Source organism: Rattus norvegicus, chromosome 12, assembly GCF_021556685.1.
Source record: "Rattus norvegicus strain SHRSP/BbbUtx chromosome 12, alternate assembly SHRSP_T2T, whole genome shotgun sequence".
In the NCBI taxonomy this organism is placed as follows: Eukaryota; Metazoa; Chordata; class Mammalia; order Rodentia; family Muridae; genus Rattus; species Rattus norvegicus.
The window spans coordinates 46,779,475-46,795,369 of NC_141545.1; positions in this window are offsets into that span (position 1 = coordinate 46,779,475).

Consider the following 15,895-nt stretch of genomic DNA (forward strand, 5'->3'; position numbering starts at 1 on the left):
CAGGGCCAACCAGAAGGATTCAAGCTTTTCTAACTTGTCTTTTACAGTGACAGTCAGGAGGGAACACTGTGAATCTAGGTGTCAAAAATCACAAAGACCGTGGAGCAGAATACAGAATATTTATTTCACACGATCATTCTGCCATTCATTTATTTTCAACAAACACTGTCTGAGCATTTCCTATATGTCAGGGTATTGAGGTTTATTGAAGACATAGACAGAAGTAAGGAAGTAAGGAATTTTACCTGCCTGTTATGGCTTGGAGCCTAATAGACAGGTGCGCTCATAAGTCTAGTGTGGAATGGCAGCTGTTCAGTCAGAGAATGCTCAGGGTGCGTGGAAAGATAATGAGAATTAACTACATAAACCATGAGGCAGGTGCTAGGTGCAGCTCTTACCCAATGTCTCCAGTGGGTGGCGCTGTTTAGGGACGTGCAACCACCTCCTTGCTGGATGAAGTCTCACTAGGATCAGGCTTTCTGATTACACACCCTTAGCCACGCCCAGTTTGCTCTCTCCCCTTTGTGAAGATGTGAGCCCTTAGCTTCCGGTTCCTGCCACCATGCGGGCCATGCCTCTCTGCCATAGTGGACTGCAATCCCCGTGGGACCATGAGCCAAAATAAACTCTTTGTTCAATCAGTCAATTTTGGTCTCGGGCGTTTTATCACAGCCTTAGGAAAGTCTTTAACACGCCACAGTTACTAGCATCTTCCCGGTGACTTTTGCTAGGAGTCACATCCCCTGCCGGTGCTCAGGGGCGACTCAGTGGTTACTGCCACTTATTTTCCAGGTTTTTCTCCCTTAGCGATAGGAAACCTTTCTTATGAGCCAATTAACAATGCAGAGTCTGAGGAAAAGGTGTGTTAAAATGGGGAGGGGGTATGAATCCCAACAGATATGCAGAGACAACAAAGAAACACAGAGAATGAGACAACCTCCCATCATAACCCATCCCCAACACCCCAGTCCCCCTCACATCACCTAGATTAGTGAAACGCCTGAAGAAGAGTTCAGAATCCTACTTTAAAACAGTATCAATGATGATATCGAAGTTTAGATAAAGGGATGAGCAAACAGGACATCCAGTTGCTCTGAATAGTTTTATGGCATCTTGACATACGGGGCTATAGGCAAGCAGGCATTTTCTTTATTAATGATTGATGGGGAGGGCCCCGCCCACTGTGGGTGGAGCCATCCCTGGGCTTGTGGTCCTGGGTTCTGTAAGAAAGCAGGCTGAGTAAGCCATGGGGAGCAAGTCAGTAAGCAGCACCCCTCCATGGTCTCTGCATCAGCTCCTGCCTAAGTTTCTTGCCCTGTTTGAGTTCCTATCCCAACTTCCTTCAATGGTGGACTATTATTGCTGTAAAATTATAAACAAAAAAAAAAAGCTGTCTACCCCCACTAGATCCAGCAAAGCCTCTCACCCACTTTGCTCAATCCCATACCACACTGCTGAAGGCTTCTCTCTGAGCCTGGCAGTAATCTCTCTACCCATCTAGTTCCCAGGGCAGGTTGCCACCATGCCAGAAATATACATCCCAATTCCGTGTCGGCTTAGTGTCCCCAGCCACCACATGCTCTCTTGAACTTAAGTCGCCACATGAAAGAACACACAACACCATAACCTCTGATCCAATTGATAATATATAATTTGCTCATCTAGGCACACAAAAACTCCATATACATCCATCCCTTACGAATATTCATAACAACCTGTAAATGTGCAGAGAGGAATCTTAACAGCAGCCTCCATGTTCTCCCGGCAACTTCTCCACCTTGCTCCAGTCTCTTCCTCTCTCCAAAACTTTTCTCCTGCCCATCCTTCCTTCTCATCCAATGACAGGCCTCGTTCTATCTTGTACCTGCCTACACCTGTGTGATGACGTCATCCTACAGACTATGATGTGGAAGTGTAAGCCAAGCAAACCCTTACTCTTTATCTTGCTTTTGGTCATGGTGTTTCATTGCACCAATGGTAACCCTAACTGGCTAAGTCAAGATCATGACAGGATGGCATCTAAAGTGAGTGGAACCACAAGGTGGGGGAGAGAAAGTATGAGATATAGACGATAAATTCAGCAACAGATTGAAAACACCTCTGAAGAGCCAAACAGGAATTCTGGAAATGGAAAATAAAACCCATTAAAATAAAAAAAAAACATGAGAAAGCGCCATCAACAGACAAGACCATATCCTGGGACTCAGGACAAAGCAAGACATGGATACACTTGGTCATATGTGAAGAAAAAAAGTCAATGGACATGACTAATAATTCCAAGAATTCTGGAATACATTCAAGAACCCATGGGACAGAAAGAGTGGGGGATAAACAACGAATAGAGTAGATAAATTATCATAGGGGAAAAAAAAGTCATAGCAGGAGAGTATGCCAATCTAGGGAACGAAGTTGACAACCAACGCAAGAGGCATTTATACCCAAACGCATGAGCAGAGAAGGACGTCCCCACAGCAAGCCACAGTGAAGACGTCAAAAATACAAAGTAAGGACGGAATCTAAAATCCATAGAGGGGAAAACCAGACTCACGCACAAAAGCAGAGATACTGGAAGGATGTCAGACCCATCACCATAAAAGCTCTCAAAGCAGGAAGGCAGGAAATTATGTATATTTCAGGCCCCACAAGTAAATATCTGTCAACCAAGAGTGCTGTGCCCAGCAAAGCTTTTTCTTAAAATGGACGGAAAAATAAGGGTATTTGAGATCAGTACAAATGGAGGGATCTGCTCTGGTCTCTCATCCCATGAGCCATGTGGGAATGAAGGCTAACTCTGACTCTATTGCTCTGTGGGTCTTAAGAGTCTTGAAGAACACATCCAGTATTCCCCAAGTCCAAAGCTACAGCCCCATGACTTTGGCTGCTCTGTGGGTCTTAAGAGTCTTGAAGAACAAACCAGTATTCCCCAAGTCCAGAGCTGCAACCTCCCGACTTTGGCTGCATGCAGAAAGCCCATCAATATCAAGGTACTGGGGATTCTCGCTGAGGAGTTTGTCCCTCCAGGTCTCTACCTGTCACAGCCTTGGATGTATGAATTGCATCTCGTTCATGCCCACTATTTATTGAACACCTATTGTCTCTGATCTTACAAGAGCTCCTTGGGTCTGATTTACTTGCCCTGTGTATTCTCCATTAGGATTTCCACAGCCTTTGCCTACTGCTGAGGATAATTCGAAGTCCTGTGTGTGGTTCATCTAGGCATTGCCACCTCGTTCCAATCACACCAACAAGCACCTTGTTTTGCAAAGCTACCTTGTGACCCTGTGTTGGGTTCAGCCGTGAAGTCACATCCATCTCCCAAAGGGACTGACTTTACTGTGTGCTTCCTGTATCATCCTGTCTCCATTCTGGGTAAAGTCTGAGATCTCATGGGTGTTTGTCCATATTTTAGGGTCATTAGTTTGCACCCATGTATTAGGGCATGGGTACTTTAATCCTTTTAAATGAGCATTTGCACAAGCTGTTTTTATTACCAGGCCTGGCTTAGATTTCTGTTAACTAATGCCCACGGGAGCAAACTGGAGGGAGAGTTTCTGTCTATGGACATTCACGAGGGGCTCAGAGTCATGTGATCAGGGGAGTGGTTCAGTCTCAAGAGGGGCTGAAGCATTGGTGGAAATGAAATTATACAGAGAAAACTGTGTCGGTCATACTCTCTGAGGAAACTCGCAGTATGTGGCTGGAAGGAACGCTGGGTTAAGTTGCTTTGGTGATGGGGTTGGGAGGCTGTGCCCTTGCTCACTCAGTTTCCTTCCAGGTTAGCACACTTTTGCTACTCTGCTGGGCTTCTCCCAGGGTGCTGTGCACATTTGAGGCTTGAGATGATTCTATGGGCAAGACTGGACGGGAAGGGGGTGTCTAGTGCTTTAGCAAGGGAGGGGGCTTTTCATGAACATCTGTTGGATTTATTCATTCACTCAGGTATTCAATTCTCTTTAATCATTCAATCATTGCTCATACCTGGAACCAACAGCCAAATTCCAGATCTTGGGGTTGTAGCAGCAAGCATTTTGGGTACAGTCCCTTACTCTTCAAGGGTGTTCTAGTGAGGGAGGCGGCTGACTAAAGATAGTCCCAAGTGTGCTAGTGATCAGCCAGCCCATGACCTATGACTTGCCCCTTTATGGAATGAGGGTAAACGGGGATTTTTAACTAGGTGTTTAGTAGAGCTGGTTGGCTTGTGAATGCAGGAAAACAAATCTTTTCACCTGTGTGCTGTTCAGTCTGCCACATGGTTCCATTCACACAACAGCTTTCACTCTTCTCCAGCCCACCCCTGCCCCGTCAGTCTTCCCGGGGATGAATAGATGGTGTGTTGGCGGTGTTGGGGCCAATGCCTGAGAACACCTGGATCTATGTCTTCTGCAACCTGTTTCCTGAGTTGTCCTGCTCTGAGGCATGGCCGCTTTTGCTTTTGGTTCTTCTTTGTAAGGTGACACACTTTCCGTAGCCCTCTTATTAAGCTTGTGTGGTATGGGAAGGCAGGAGAGCCCATACTGTAGAATGCCCCCAAACTGGACATAGGAGGGGTGTTTCCTTTGATTATTTCCCAACTGGACTAGAACCCACAGGGCTCTCAGTGGGACTGGTGAGTTACACAAACAGGAGTAAGAGTGGGAGAGAGGGAGGGGCTGTGGTGGAGACAGTGTTAGTGGTGGATCTTTCGAGAGAGGGCATGTACGACCATCCGGAGAAGCACAAGTATAGCTCGGCCATTAGAAAGTGTCTTCCAGTCTGAACCCCTGCCACCACTCTGCTCCCTGCTTGGCACACAATGATGGTGTGAGATGATCATCTATATCCCACAACCAGACGTCCTTGCTTGTGTGAGCTTGAGCGAGCTCCAGGCAACCAGGAGAACCTAGCTGTAACGCACAATGAAAAGAACACAGTAGAAAGGTTGCCTTCTGGGCCCAGAGACTATCTGCTCTAAGAAGCAAACATTGCACTGAAGTCCCAGAGTCGCCAGGTCCCCTCTCTAGACCTTGAGCATAGTAAGAGCCATTGTTTCCGGTGTTCTCTGACTACTGGGTACCTTTCAAAGCTCGACTTAGCTCATCTGGACTCACCTCATGTGCAAAAACATGGCGCCATACGAAAAGAAGTCCTATTTACGAATGAGGAAACCTAGGGCTTCAATGACATGCCTGAGATTTCATGAACAACAGGGACATTCTTCATTTGGATCTCTCCAGAAGCAGCCTTGGAGACGAGGATTTGTGTTCAATGGTGGGAAAGAAAAGTAGAGATGGATAATCATGCTGTCTATTGCTTCTTCAGGAAGCTGGACCTTAATCCTGTTAGGAAGACCCTGGGAGCTTGGGAGGTAGAGTCCTGCCTTACTGATACCCACCAAAGAATGAATGGAATGGACAGCTGTGTCTCACTCTGTTGGGCGGACTACATGATGGTTCCGGTTGCCGGTGCACATTATGTCTTTGGTTGTGTCTGTTGAGGCTTACAGGAGCAAGACTCCATCATCAATGGCTTTCAGTGAGAGGGCTGCCAGTGACCAAGAGAGTCTGGGAGGAAGGTGGGCAGTTCCCTAACTGTGAGATATTTGTAGATCAAACAAGGAAAGGATGTGGGGCTTGGAATTAGCTCCATGTATAAGAGGAGTCAGGGAGCAGCAAGTGGTGGGGGTGGGATTTGAACCGGAGCCAATCTGGCATTTATCTAATGTTTTCTGAACCCAGATTTAAAGTCTTAGCTACAAGACAGCCGCATCCTCTGCTTGGGAAGCTGAGTAAGTCTGCACTGTAAACAACATCCTCATGGGGATCATGGCTCTCACACCAATCCAAGTTGTCCAAAGCCAGATACCAGGCAAACAGAGGGTGTTCTTCCCCTTGGAATTTGAGAAACGATTCAGGGTTCTGGATCTATCAGGAGTCTACAAGCCCCCACCATCCCCTCCTCTGTATCCCAGCTTGTGTATATCTTGTCCCAAGGTCTAACCTTGGATATGTCCTCACAAAAGGTCAAACTCTCCTTGGAACTGAGTATAGCAAAGAGCTCTGCATCTAAAGTTTGTTACTCTAATCTTCTGATTGCCATCAGGGCCTAATCCCCACTTTTGCCACTGGATCTCCAAGTGATCCTGGGACAAGTGCACCCCTCTCTTGTGTGACTTTCTTGGAGAGATGTGAGCCAATGTCTATTAGGCTACTGTGGACAGACCAAGGAAACCATTTCCTCTGGGCCCAACTCAGCGATCTGGTGAGTTTACTGGGGTCTCTTACAGGAGCACAGATGACCCAGAAGCATCTGTGTTATCAGGAAACACACCTCAACGAGGGCAATGACTGGGGGAGGATGCATCCCTCCCTGGAGATCACTGAACAATATGCAGGTACCTTCACGGAAGAGACTCTTTCCCAACAACTGCTTCTACCTCAATAGCCTTGTGACTGAGGTGGCTTTCTGACCCCCTTGGGCCCTGTGATAGTTTGTTATGCTTGGCCCAGGGAGTGACACTATCAAGAAATGTGGCCTTGTTGGAGTAGCTGTGGCCCTGTTGGAGGAGGTGTGGCCTTGTTGGAAGAGGTGTGGCCTTGTTGGAGGTGTGGCCCTGTGGGAGTGGGTATGGCCTCATGGGAGTGGGTGTGTCACTGTGGGTGTGGTCTTTAAGACCCTCATCCTAGTTACCTGGAAGCCAGTATTCTGCTAGCAGCCTTCAGATGAAGATGTAGAACTCTCAGCTCCTCCTGCACCATACCTGCCTGGATGCTGCCATATTCCTGCCTTGATAATAATGGACTGAACCTCTGAACCTGTAAGCCAGTCCCAATTAAATGTTGTCCTTATGAGTGTTGCCTTGATCATGGTGTCTGTTCACAGCAGTAAAACCCTAAGACAGGCTCTATAAAATGCCCAAGCTTTTCTCCAACTTCCTGGAGAGGATGTCTCAATTCTGAGGAATTAGCCACACATCATCTCCCTCAGGGTCAGCTTTCCTGTCCAAAACATTTCAATGTCTTGTGTGGCTCAGGGATGGGCAGGAAGTAATGTTTACAGACTAAGTCTGGGGCCTGTGTTGGAGTTCTCCCCATCTCTTGTTTGCATAAATGGCCAGGATGAACTTAGAGGGCAGAGGAAGCCCTTGGGACTTGGTGTAGGTTGGGAGGGCCCCCAGTGACCTTAAGATTGCAAAATAAAAGTGTAGACCACTTCAGGATCCCAAAAGATCCTGATTTATGTTTTGCTGTGGAGACATTAGCAATTAGGAGATTGTAAGATAATGAAGGAGCGTCTTAGGAGGCACAATGGAGACCCCACAATGAACAAAGGAGCTATTTGTCTTGTGTGGGTCCTTGGCATCTGCCCACCCACGTCCTCTTGGCTTAGAAATCCCACAACATGGAGAGGTGTGCCTACTGGACCTGAGAGATTTTTATGCTACAGGGCAGGGAATCTCTCCAAATGGCTATTGGGATGGGGGTGGGGGAGGGAGGCAGTGGGAGCTCCAAAGCATGGTATGGAGCCCCTTCTGGTCCTCCAGTTCTACTCTCCTTTCCCTACACGAGCTGTAGATGAGGTCTCTCCAGAGACCATCAAAATGAAAAACACCAGCCTATTTTCCACGCATGGGGGCCCGGCGATGCACCCGGAATCAGCTATTCCAAAACCTGTTTGTCCAGAATCTTATATCTAAATTATGTTCCTCAAAATTTAATAAATGAGACCTAATGGAGTGCACTCAAGCAACGCTGATGAAATCTGCTGTGAAAAAATTACGATTTCATTGTTTTCTGTAACCCTCTGAAGCTTGCGCCTCTCCTGCGGCCCCTCCCCGCTGCGTTCAGGCTTCTGACATCTTCTGCAGAGCTTTGGGGTCCAGAGAAGCCTCAGGGAGGGGCCGCATGTCTGGGTGTAGCCCTGGCCGGGAGTAATCAGAGTTGTAAACAATTAAAAAACAAAAAACAAAAAATGTTGGTTTCAGATGAAACATTCCTGGATTCAATTTGTCTTGTGTACATAGAAGGCAGCTGCAGTTCCTTCCTCTCAGGGAGGACGCTAAGCATCAAGGCAGTCACAGATGCTATGGAAACTCTGTGCCTGAGGGGCCAGGAGAGGTCATCTGAGTCACAGAGAACCTCACACCGGGCTCTGTGTTTGATCAGCATCCTAACAGGATGGTTAGATCAGCTCTATGAGATAGACCCCTCTGTTCAAGACTTACTAAAACGGAAATCAAGGCTCAGAGAGGTTTAGTGATTTTTCTTCAGTCACACAGCACTAAGGGATAGATGCAGGATTTGAATAGATAATTCTTAGGATTTAAGCCCAAAAGTCTTAAGCTTCTTCACATGACTGTTCTCTGCTGTTTTATTTTATAGACAGGAGAACAGAAACTCAGGAGAACAAAATGCAAGTTATAATTAAGAGCCCTGGGCTCCGGAGGACAAATTTAAGGCTGGGGACTTAGTTCAGTGATAGAGTGTTTGCTTTGTATGTGAGTGGTTCGGGGTTGTATCCCCTTGCACTGGTGTGCTGGGCAGGGTGAAAATTATGTTTGTGACTGTGTGTCTGCCAGTCATGATACACAGACAGACAGATACACACACACACACACACACACACACACACACACACACACACACACACACACACACAGAGAGAGAGAGAGAGAGAGAGAGAGAGAGAGAGAGAGAGAGAGAGAGAGAGCTCTCAAATTCATTTGCTGTGTTATGTTGGGCTAATTGCTCACCTTCTCTGTGTTTTGGCTTTTGCGTTTCTGAAATGGGTTGTTGACAGGACTGGGAAGCACACCTAAAACCCACTGAACCCAAACAACCAGCTGACTCAAGGTCAGGTATCAGGGTGGACATCTGTGGGTAACTGAAGTGTGATGGTTAGGGCAGGCGGATATGACGTTTGACATTGGGGGCGGGGTCAACTGGTCCAGGAAACAGGAAACCTGCTGCTTTCTAAGAGTACCCTCCGAGGCCTCGGGCTCTGCGCTTTCCTGCTTCCAGCCTTCGAAGCTCTCTCTGGGTGGCTTTCTTCCTCATGGTTACAGTGGTGGCTGCTGGAGCACCTGCATCTCGTCTCTGAGGCAGGTAGTAAAGGGTGTTTGATTCCGTCTCGGGAGATTGTCTGCCTAGAGATGTCTTCTCCTTGGCCATAGCCATCCCTGTCTTCAGGCACCTCTGAAGACCTGATTTTCTTGCCTAGGGTAGGGAAGAAGGCAAAAATGGGGGTGGGGTGGGGTGGGCTGAATAACTAGAGGGGTGCAGCCACTATGTGGCCACATGGGCTTAGCCCTCTGAGGTAGGATTAGAACCTAATTCTTCCTAAGTCCCAAGTCTCCACTTGTCTTTCATGTGACCCGGTTGCGCATGTGACTGTTGAGGCCTGAGAAGAGAGATGACGTTGTTACTGGGTGTTGTCCTTCATACTGGAGACCTTCCATGGAGATCTCTGGCCGGCCCTGGGTGCAGGGGTTTCACGTGAAGGGGAGAGAACTCGAGCAGGGAGGGAGTCCATTGCCTCCATTGCTGTAGCTGCTCCACTTCCATCTCCGTTGCTTCAGTTGCTCCAAGACATAGGCTGGGCTGAGCCAGCAGGAGACTGACTGGCCAGGGAGGGGTGCCGGGGAGCTTCTGGAGGCGATTTGGGGAGAGCCGATTTCTTCCCTAAGCGGCAGTGTTACAACTCTTACGAGAGAAGCTCTCAAACAATGGAGTAGTTCTCTCATACCTTTAATCCTTCTGGATAGGATTCTTATATACAGTTTTGGGGTGGGTCAGGGTCTGACAGTAGGTACCCTATTGGCTTGTTCTGAGAGCTTGGGAAGACCTCATCTACATGCTGGAGGGCGTGGTCCTGCTTCTACTTGACTGATGGCCACAAGCCTCTCTGGGGGGGGTGTGGCTCCATGAGAGGGGTCTGGCCTCCTGGGAGTTTAGGGAAATGCCTACCGTCCCTTTCAGGGTCACTGACTGGGGTTTCGACCTTATCTTGACTGGGAACCTTTCACAGCCTGCTGCCGCCCTACGACTGCGTCCCAAGCTAATGCCACTGAATCTCAAGTTAGAGCCTCAGCCTCTTTTCTGACCGTGGGGCCAGGTTTCTCATTGCACCCAGCGATCTCGTCACTACAGACTTCTCACTTATGTGGTCAGAAAGAACGTGTTGGTTCTAACTCTTGGAACTCACCTGCAAAGCAGAGCTAAGAGACCGTGTCATAAATGGAAGGGCAAGTCACCACTAAGACTGGGAAAAATATTGCTCACTGGCTCTCCCCTTACTGCCTACCCAGAGGCCACCAGTGCCTACTGAATGCCTGGGCCACTCCACACCCTATCCTCACCATAGGACTTTGTGACTAAGCTAAATATCATCACTGTTACCGCCTGTGCCTGGTCACCTGTAACAACTCCACAATCTCCAGTCCGAATCTCAGGTCTGAACTTAGTGAAGAAATGAAGTTTGAGAAGTAAGAGATGAATGAATGGGGGTGTCACGTACTCAGGAACGCAGCCCGCCAGACGTCAGGGCACACCACAGTCCAGTCTAACTGACCCATGACGTTAACCATCCCAGCGCTGAGTGACTGCTGCTGCTGGCCAACAGTGTTTAGCCTTCAGCACACTGGCATCCTCAAATCTGTTAGGGATGGACTCTGGTTCTGGCTACCGCTTGGGGGTTGAGGAGATGTCTTAGTTAGGGTTTCCATCTCTGTGAACAGACACCATGACCAAAGCAACTCTTATAAAGGACAACATTTAACTGGGGCTGGCTTACAGGTTCAGAGATTCTGTCCATTATCATCAAGGTAGGAGCATGGCAGCATCCAGGCAGGCATGGTGCAGGAGGAGCTGAGAGATGTACATCATTGTCTGAAGGCTGCTAGCAGAATACTGGCTTCCAGGCAGCTAGAATGAGGGTCTTAAGCTCATGTCCACAGTGACACACCCACTCCAACAAGGCCACACCCACTCCAACAAGGCCACACCCACTCCAACAAGGCCACACCTGCTCCAAGGCCACACCCACTCCAACAAGGCCACACCCACTCCAACAAGGCCACGACTTCCAATAGTGCCACTCCCTGGGCCCAGCGTATTCAAACCACCACAGGAGACATAAATAATACAGTGTTGATAAAGATGCTGGGCATATTTTCAAGTGGGAATTGTTCTACATGACCTCAGAAGACTTTGTTCTAGAATCTAGAATCACTGAAGGACTGAGTTATATCTGTAAGCACTGCCTATGAATGGGCTGAGGAGAACACTAGTCCTTTCCTACCCTCCTGCTCTTTCTTTTCTTTCTCTCTTCCTTCTTGTCCAAAGGGATAGCCTAGAGCTCACTATTTAGCACAGGCTGCCTTCAAACTCATAAGACCCCTGCCTCCTCCCAAGTTCTGGGATAACAGGTATGTGCCACACCCACTGCATCTCCTAGCAGGTCTCTGTGAGGAGAGCTACCAGAGAGACACGCCCTGATTGAGCCGTCCAGATGTGAGGTGCTTTACTATAATAAGCAGTAGTTCTGTGTAGCACTGGGTCTGTTTCCAGAACCACTCTTCCTGCATCTAGTTACAGCTGATTGTCAGTGAAACTTTCTGTAGGACAATGACCAAACAGTACTAGTCTCAGTGACCTGTTCGGGCATAAGGGACAGCTGCAACGGTTTGGGGCAGAGAGAACAGGCTCAATGAGATGAGATTCTAAAGTGACTACAGGGCCCATTTAAGGAAGTGCGTTTCCAGGGAACGAATTTACAGACCATAGTGGCTCAGTCCAGGGAGAAGTGTATGTGTGCGTGCGCGTGCATGAGTGTGCTTGTGTGTATGTGTGTGCATGAGTGTGTTTGTGTGTGTATGTGAGTGCATGAGTGTGCTTGTGTGTGTGTGAGTGCATGAGTGTGCTCTTATGTGTGTGTGAATACATAAGTGTGCTTGTGTATATGCGTGCATAAGTGTGCTTGTGTGTGTGTATGTGTGTGCATGAGTGTGCTTGTGTGTGTGAGTGTGTGTGTTCTTTTGTCATCCTAGATCTAAGAAGGCTGGTAGGAGAGGATTGTCGGCTCTGCTCTTCCAGAGGTCCTGAGTTCAATTCCCAGCAACCACATGGTGGCTCATAAAAATCTGTAATGAAATCTGATGCCCTCTTCTGGTATGGCCACAGACAGTGACAGCGTGCTCATAGACATAAATAATTCTTTAAAAGAAAACAATTCAGTGTACAGCAATAACAGGTCACAGCCCTGCTGCCATGGGGTCTCCAGTGATGTAGGCAATAGCCAATCTCACAGTGTGGGGTTGGGTACCCATCCTAGGCAGCTGTGAGTCCTGCCCCTGGAAGACAATCAGAAGAGCCTCAGTGGCTAACTGGCCTCACAGATGGGCAAGCTAGAGGTCAGGTCTCCAGGGAGCCTGCACATGCTGGGTGGACTCCGATTCTCGCTTGTAATCCTGGAAGAGACAAGAAACTCCCCGAGGGTTAGCCAGCTACAGTAGTCAGGATCAGCAAGCTGAGAATTTGAGGAGAGGCCTTGCCTCAGCAAGTCGAGTGGAGAGTGATTGGGAAAGCTGGCCAACCTCAACCGCTGACCGCCTCAAACATGTGCACACATGTACTCGAGCACCCATACATGCACACACAAACATACATGTACACACGTATGCACGCCGTGCACACACACAGACTAGAAGAGGAGGAGGAAGAGGAGAGGTGAGGAGGGGGCAAGGCTTCTGGGAAAGCCACTCGCAAAGGAAGACACCAAACTCCCAGAGACTTCCAGATCATGCCTTATAGAAGGGAATTCTATAATGGAACATTAGCTTGGAAAGGGCAGGAAGCTCTGTGGGTTCTGCATGTGGGAGGGGCCCAGGGAGCTGGGGAACTGGAGTCAGGGAGGTGGGGTGGTCACACCTGGACCCAGCAGCTGCACCCCAGGATGCCATGCTGAGCAGCCAAGTGGTAAAGGCATAGCCAGCCAGGAGAAGTCTGGACAGAGAAATGGCAGGGGGGTGTAAGAGCAGACAGCAGGCTGCTGTGGACTCAGCCTCTGTTGCTGGAGGATGCTGGGAGATTGATGGTGGGCACTAAAATGTTGCAACAACTCCCATCTGGTAAGGGCCGGGACTTCTCTTCCCTCCTCCATCTGAACCGTTTCGGATCCCACCCAACCCACTTCCCTGCCTCTGCTCCATGGAAATCACAGCCTTCACGAAAACAGGGCGGGTTCACCTCTCACTGATATTTTAGCTGCTTGGAACGGGGACACCCAAGGAAGGAATTCAATTTAAAAAAAAAAAAAACCCAACGACATCCCCGTAACTGATTTATTAATAGCCCATAATGCCAGTAGGTAATAGGCAATCCATAAGCCCGTTCTTAAGAATTTATAGAGAGAATATTCCAGAGCTGTATTAAAGACACCACTCATGAATGCCCGTGAGTCTCAATCTGTTAACGTAGGTAGTGGGGGAATATGAATATCTGCAGGAAAACAAACAGAGCTCGGGCCCCCAGGTCCCCTCTCCTCAGATGCTCCTGAAAGTGCACAGTAAGTAAGCAAATTGTACGACGCAGCCCCGGGCAAAAGTGTCCTGCACATAGAAATTAGATACTGGTTTTCTTAATATATGCGCATGCATTTCAGAGAGAGCCTGAACTTGGGATAATGCAAGAGGGGTTGGAATGTGGTTTGCTGGTGGGCGCACATTTCGGGAGGAGTGTCAGTCCAGACTCTCACTGCGTTAGGACCTATGGCTGGTGTCTTTATGGCCTGGTACTTTAATCCTTAGTATAAGGAAAACAGCCTCCCCTGGTTTGGAGAAATAAGCAAGGTGAACACTCTACAAACTGAACTGAATCCCCCGCCCCTGTAAAACGCTTGATAAATACAGGCAGATACTTAAAAATAGGAAACACGAAACTCATGCAAGCAAGGAGAGCTAATGTTCTTTGAAAAATTATTTAGCGTGTGTGTGTGTGTGTGTGTGTGTGTGTGTGTGTGTGTATGAATGTGCATGTGAGTAAAGGTGACCTTGGAAGCCAGGAAGGGGTGTCTGATCCCCCAAAGCTGGAGTTGGAGGCAGATGTGTGCTGCCAGATGTGGGTGCTAAGAACTGAACTTGGGCCGTCTGCAAGAGTGGTGTGTGTTAACTGCTGAGCCCACCCCTCCAGCCCCGGATAACCTCCCCTGAAGTCCCGCTTTCTTACAGAGTCCTGCGTGGGTCGCTATCAACAGAAATTGCTTCAGACATACAATTAAGATAAATGATCTTCATTAAACAGGAAGTTGCCCATGCCCTGTTCAGACTCGTGGAACTGGATGACCCAGAGGTGACTGAGTGAGGAGCGTGAGCTTGGAGAGGTTGATGACCTAAGCACTGGTCCTCAAGTGTCAGCTCTCCAGTCAGTGAGGCCGGAGCCACCTGACAGGCAGCCATCACCCGCCTTTCCCAGGCTCACAGTAGCATTCTGCGCTCTGCCCCTGTGAACTCAGCTCTTTCGGGCTCTACAGCTGAAGTCATGCGATGTTTGTCTGTCTGTCCTTGGATCAGTTTTCATTACAACACCATCTCGGGTTCATTCCTGTCACTGCCAATCAACATCACAGGCAGAAAGGAAGAGTTAGTTCCCGAGGACTGTTAGGGTTATACAGTTAACAGTAGTGCATGGGGTTATTCAAGGTAGTCAGAACGTAAGATTTTTGAATGTCCTCATCACAAAGAAATGGCAAGTATTTGAGATGTGGGGAAGCCTGGATACCTGCGTTGATCCTGGCAAGATGTGTACCTGTCTCAGCCATCGCACTGTACCCTATAGAGATTTACAGTTAATTCTCTGTAATTAAAAAAATCAAATCTAAACAACAAATTCACTTGAAGACAGTTATTCACAGTGTAGAAAAAAAATCCCTTCCACTGGTGGGTAGGAAAATTTTCTTTTTAATCTCAGCTTCGAAGGTGTTTATCCTGTGACTGACCCCGAAAGCCAAGATGCAAGGAAGAAAGAATAACTCAGAACCAAGCAGACGAGAGGGAAGTGAAACAGAATTAATTAGGTCAGTGGTTGGGCCCTCTCTCAATAGGTTAGTTTCTTTTTGTGTATCTATGTGTGCATGTGAGGGTGTGTGAGTGGGGATATCCAGAGGCTGGAGGGCAGCTGTTTTGTTTTGTTTTGTCTGGAGATGAAGTCTCTTACTGTTGACTGGTCAGGAAATCCCAGAGATCTCTCTTTTTCTGCCTGCCCAGAGCTGAGATCACAAGCATGAAGCACCATGTCCCGCCTTTAAAGTGGATTTTGGGGATTAAGCTCAGGTCCATGCCAGGCAAGTTCTTTACACACAGAACCATCTCTCAAGCCCCTTCACATGGTCTAATACACTTCTACCCAGCTAAGGAGTTATCTATCTCCTTAGTCCCAGTTCAGAGCCCCTGCAAGGTAGAGCCCCCACCTTGCTTGTCCAGGGGCCCCCACAGTACCCCACATCTCAGTGACTTCCCCCAGAGTCAGTAGGCCAGCTCCTCTCCCCATCTCACGACAAAGGCCCCCAATGTTCACAGAGTAGTTTTCTGAGCATGTACTGTGCCCTAGACACAGCATAACGTAGCAAATCTGTTTACTAGCACTTTGCAGGGAAACAAACTGAAGCCCACAGAGAGAGTTTCCCCTAGTCCATTCTGAACTCTCCCCTGCACAACCCCTAAATCTTTTTTTTCTTATTTTAAAGATTTATGTATTTTATGTATGTGAGTACACTGTCGCTGTCCTCAGACACACCAGAGGAGGCATCAGATCCCGTTACAGATGGTTGTGAGTCACCATGTGGTTGCTGGGATTTGAACTCAGGACCTCTGGAAGAGCAGTCTTAACCATCCTTAACCACTGAGCCACCTTTCAAGTCCTTAAAT